The sequence below is a fragment of the Piliocolobus tephrosceles genome, chromosome 18 (genome assembly GCF_002776525.5).
Source record: "Piliocolobus tephrosceles isolate RC106 chromosome 18, ASM277652v3, whole genome shotgun sequence".
NCBI lineage: Eukaryota > Metazoa > Chordata > Mammalia > Primates > Cercopithecidae > Piliocolobus > Piliocolobus tephrosceles.
The window spans coordinates 65,098,416-65,104,415 of NC_045451.1; the positions used below are offsets into that span (position 1 = coordinate 65,098,416).

Genomic DNA, 6,000 nt, shown 5'->3' on the forward strand with positions numbered 1-6,000 from the left:
TAAAAATGTTTATTTGATGGGCAGGGAAGAAATTCTTTCTATCTAGGTCCAGGGCCTCTCCTTACACAGCAGTGCACTATATAATGATATTTAAGTCAACAGTGAACCACATATGTGACAGCGGTTCTATAAAGATTATAATACCGTATTTTTACTGTGCTTTTTCTATGTTTAGATAACAAATATTTACCACTATGTTATAATCACCTACAGTATTGAGTACAGTCATTTGCTGCACAGGTTTGTAGCCTGTGAGCAATAGGCTGTATCATACAGTACATAGTCATCTCTACCATCTAGGTTTTTGTTGATGTTTGCACAACAATGAATTTGCTTGGCAACACGTTTCTCAGAATGTATTCTGGTTACTATGCAATGCAAGACTGTAACTTGGATCCTATGTTTTTGGGAACCTCAAAATAGCAACCATCCGCTCTTATTCCTACATAGCCAATAATTTTCTTACAATTGAATCCCTTGCCTATTATAATTAAACATTATCAATTATCTCCATTAAAAAAATTCTCTCAACTTACATGGCTTCTTGTTTCCCATTCTCCTCATTTACAATAAAAATAATCAAAAGAGCTCTCTGTACCTATGACAGATTATATATTTAATTAAAATATCCCCCCTCTATTGCTGCCTCATTGACATCAGGTTTGGTTACGTGACTTTCTCTCGTCAATAAAATATATATGAAAGTTATGTGTGCTGCTTCCAAGAAGCGGCTTTTAGAGCAATTGCATGCACCTACCCCTTTCTCTTTTTCTTCCATCATAAGACCAACGATGCCTCAGAAGCTGCTTCACCCTGGTCCTGGAAGATGCAGGACATCAGCAGAGGTGAAGTTGACCGACACTACATGATAGTTTGAGCACAAAATCAACCCTTACAATAGTGTGCCTGCTGAAATTTTAAAGGTGTTTTTTACTGCCTCATACTTTACCCTATATTGACTTGTACATGACTTTTTGCCTCCATTTTCTGCCTCCCCATTACTCCCCAACCTGCTTAAATCTGACTTCAGGGTTATCTCTTCACATTTACATGTCAATAAGTTAAATGGCGATTTTTCAGTGTAACTTAAGTTGATCTCCCTAAGGGACATTTCAAATAGTTGATCACTACCTTCTTTTTGAAACAGTCTTTTTAAGAGAATTTCTTGCATCTTTGAACACAGAATATTCCTGAATTTTTTCCTAATACCTTGTTGTTGCCCCTCAGCCCTTCTTATTTCCCATTTCCTTGACTATTAAATATAGTAGTTTCTCAATTTTATCTCCTAAACCATCATCTCTTTTCATTCTATATTCTCTTCTTAGTCAACTTCATCCAATGATTTTATTTTCTTTTACTTAAATGATGTTCATACACTTTCAATCCAAACTTCTCTGAGTTTCTGACACATATATCCAATTGCCTAGTTTATGTCTCTACTTACATGCCTTAAAGACATATTCGATACACCCAAAAGACAATGCTTAACCTTTTGCCCCAAACTATGCTTGTTTCTGGTGTTTATTTTGTTTTCTCTCATTTCCTCCCTCATAAACTCCATGAGGCAGGGCCCGTGCCCATTTTTGAATCTTGGAGTACCTGATGTAAAAGGCACCAAAATTCCAATCACGATAAAGAAAACAATGAACAATTCCATACAACAGGGTGAAACTGCAGATAAAGATGTGATCATTTGCAGTTTGCTTTTTAGGTCAGGAGCCAGTGGAGTAATATAAAAACCGCAAGAAAATACTATCAACTTAGAATAGTATATTGAGGCCGGGCTCAGTGGCTCAAGCCTGTAATCCCAGCACTTTGGGAGGCCGAGACGGGCGGATCACGAGGTCAGGAGATCGAGACCATCCTGGCTAACACGGTGAAACCCCGTCTCTACTAAAAAATACAAAAAACTAGCTGGGCAAGGTGGTGGGCGCCTGTAGTCTCAGCTACTCGGGAGGCTGAGGTAGGAGAATGGCATGAACCTGGGAGGCGGAGCTTGCAGTGAGCTGTGATCCGGCCACTGCACTCCAGCCCGGGCGACAGAGCAAGACTCTGTCTCCAAAAAAAAAAAAAAAAAAAAAAAAAAAAAGAATAGTATATTGAGTAAAAATATCTTCCAAGAGCAAGGCAGAATGAAGGACTTTTTAACATAAATTTTAAAAACTGAAGAGTTTGTTTTGCCAGTGGTCTCTCCCTATAGGGAATTCCAAAAGATATGTTTTAGACAGAAAAAGAAAATGATACAAGATGGAAGGCTGAGATGCAAGAATTATGATGGACAGGAAAGTGGCAAAAATGTGAAACTGATACAGGTACTCACTGAATAAAACCATAATAATGTCTAATTTGGGGAAGTTAAAATGTAGAAAGAAAATAAGAGGACATAATTAAATACTGGAATGACTATAAACAGAAAAGAAATAAAAGAAATGATAAACACACATTAAAGATTTTTGCTGGGTATGGTGGTACACATATGTAGTCTCAGCTACTCTGGAGGCTGAGGCAGGAGAATCACTTATGTCTAGGAGATTAAGACCATCATAACAGCAACACAACAAGACCTCTGTCTCTCTAAGAAAAGAAAAGAAAAGAAAATATTATTATTATTTTCTTTTTAAACTGTGTGTGAAGCATTTAGTACATTTTTATACTTTATACCCTACAGATGTTTTATACTGTCTTTCAAATTAATATTTAATAAACAGATAGAAATACATTGTCTTATCTCCAGCTGAGTTTGAAATATGTTTATGCAGGAATAAAATGTATAATTTATTAGAGAGTGAGACTGGCCTAGTTCCCTGTTCCTTATATTTTCCAAATGGAAGAAGTATTCCAAGAACAGATCCATGTTTTGAAACCTTGTATTTCAGTGTGTTAGTCTACAATTACGTACCAAAATAGTTGCAGGCTTTTAGATAGCACTGTGAAGTATCAGTGGGTGCTCACAACATTTGAACAAGATGTGCAAAGGTCACAGTATCATCGCATTTGTTTACAGGAAATAATCTAGTTTACATAGTTAGAAAAGTATGGTTAGTGAAGTCTTGCAGAATTTCATCATTTATTTTAATAAATCTCAAGATTATGAAACAACAATAGATATTAAAGTGGTCACCAGATATATAAAGGCATTACTATAATTCTGAATGCTACTCTAAATGTTTATATTTCCTTGTCAGAAATGCAAAATTTCCTTGAAAGTGTATTAGTGGTGTCAGACTCACTTTTTTCAGAATCCACTACTATAACATAAACTATCACCCTTCCCAGTCTATACAGAGAACAGAGAAGTAGTCCAAAGAGCATCCTTATGGTACATAATCATTGCCATAGGAAGGTGAATGTCTACATTAAAGAGCTAAATCATTATAACTTAATTCTTACCTGTAACCTCCTAACATTTATATATAACCAGTCAGATAATAGCTTCAATCATTTAAATACAACTTGGATGATTCTACTTAGAGAAATGAGAATGAGCATAGAACACTGAGTGGAGTCCTGAGACACTCATTCCAGGTCCTAACTCCTGGATGACATTTCTAGACACAACCTGGGCCAGAAGGGAACGTGCTGCCTTGAAGGGAAGAACTCAGTCATGGCAGGATTCATCACCTGCTGACTAAAGAGCCTTTGGCCCCTGAATAATCAGCAGCAGTAGCCAGGTCGCACACACTGTGGGCATTGGGTGAGACTCTGGGATGTGCTGACCACAGGTGTGACCAGCTGTTTCACAGATGTCATGGCTATGACGAGAGACCCCTTCTTCTTAAGAAAAGAAGAAGAAAGAGTATAGAAAACTGCTTACAGATTAGGTATCAGTTTGGCCACGATGAGGTAGAGTACCAAGGGGTATCTTGGGGTCCATGTTACCAGGCTAAGCTCTTGGACAGCATTTCTAGACCTGCCCTGGGCCACATGGGAACCCACATCCCTGAAGGGTGAGTTTCAGGCCTGACCACGTTCGCCACAAGCTGACTGACAAGCCCTTGGGCTTCGAGTGAACACTGGCAGTAGCCTGACAATACAACCTGCAGGCCTGTGGTGGTGGTGGACACAGAGGAAGACTCCTCTGCCTGTGAAAAGGGGAGACAAGAGTGGGAAGAACTTTGTCTTGTGTTTGGGTGCCAGCTCAGTCACAGTGGAACAGAGCACCAAGTAGGTTCTGAAGGTATCTGTCTCTAGGCCTTGGCTCTGGGCCCATATCTCTGAACTCACCTGGGGCTGGTGGGACTCACTACACTGAAGAGAAGGATACAAGCCTGACTGGTGTTGCCACCTGCAGATTGTAGACCCCTAGGGCCTTGAGAAAACGAAGGAGGTAGCAAGCGTTTACAGTAGGCTTTTGGGGGACCCAGAGCTGTGCTGGCTTTAGGTCTTAGCGCATTCAGTGGTGATGGCCACAGGAAGGCTTATGTCACTGCTCCCCCAGCTTCAGGTACACACACTCACTCACACACGCACACACAGATACTCTGTTTCTTTGGGAGAAAGTAAGGGAATAAAACAAGAGACTCTGTCTGGTAATCCAGAAAATTCTTTTGTATATCATGCAGTACTACCAAGAACCATGAAGGCGGCATTTAAACCAGCTCTAGCCAGAGGGCAATTATCCATTTCAGTGGTCAGATCTTCAAGCCTCTATGAGGCTGGAAGAGTCACAGCGTTACAAGGATGGGGGTGCCACTTAATGCAGTTATGGTTGCAGTGACCTAAAACTTAGATCACAATACCCACAACTCATAGATACCTGGAAAATCCTCCCAAGAAGGACAGGTACAAACAAGCCCAGACTGTGAAAACTATAATAAACACCTAACTCTTGTATGACCAGACACTGATGAACATCTACAAGCATCAAGACCATCCAGGAAAACATGACCTCACCAAATGAACTAAACACGGCACCAGGGACCAATCCTGGAAAGACAGAGATATAGGACCTTTCAGATAGAGAATTTAAAATAGCTGTTTTGAGGAAACTCAATGAAATTCAAGGAAACACAAAGAAGGAATTCAGGATCCTATCAGATAAATTTAACAAAAATACTTAAATTATTAAAAGAAATCAAGCAGAAAAAAGTTGAAAATGCAAATGACATTCTTCAGAATGTATCAAAGTCTCTTACCAGTAGAACTGATCAAGCAGAAGAAAGAATTAGTGAGCTTGAAAACAGGCTACTTTTATATACACAGTCAGAGGAGATAAAAGCAAAACGAATAAAAAAGAATGAAGCATATCTACCAGTTCTAAAAAAATAGCCCCCAAAGGATAAATATAAGAGTTATCAGCCTTAAAAAGGACAGAGAGAGAGAGAGATAGTAGAAAGTTTATTCAAAGGGATAATAACACAGAACTTCCTCAACCTAAAGAAAGGTAGCAATATTCAAGTACAAAAAGGTTATAGAACATCAAGCACATTTAACCTAAAGACTACAAAATTTTTAATAATAAATCTCCCAATGTCAAGATTAAAGAAAGAGTCCTAAAAGCAGCAAGAGAAGAGAACCAAATAACATACAACGAAACTCCGATACACCTGGCAGCAGACTTTTCAGTGGAAACTTTACAGGCCAGGAGAGAGTGGCATTATATATATAAGGTGTTGAAGGAGAAAAAAAAAAACATTTATCTTAGAATAGGATATCCTGCAAAAATATCCTTTGAACATGAAAGAGGAATAAAGACATTTCAAGACTAACAGAAAAGCTGAGATATTACATCAACACCAGATCTGTCCTATAAGAAAAGCTAAAGGGAGTTCTCCAATCTAAAAGAAAAGGACTTTAATGACCAATAAGACTCATCTGAAGGTGTAAAAAAATCAATGGGTGAAACCCCGTCTCTACTAACAATACAAAAAACTAGCCGGGCGAGGTGGCGGGCGCCTGTAGTCCCAGCTACTCAGGAGGCTGAGGCAGGAGAATGGCGTAAACCCGGGAGGCGGAGCTTGCAGTGAGCTGAGATCCGGCCACTGCACTCCAGTCCGGGCT

The 6,000-nt window shown here is 39.2% G+C and overlaps 1 protein-coding gene across 1 annotated transcript in view; it reads right to left on the reverse strand.

Moving 5' to 3' along the window:
• Positions 1-6,000, reverse strand: part of DLGAP1 (DLG associated protein 1) — a 976,217-nt gene that overhangs the window by 742,906 nt on the left and 227,311 nt on the right. The gene's annotated exons all lie outside the window — the stretch shown is intronic.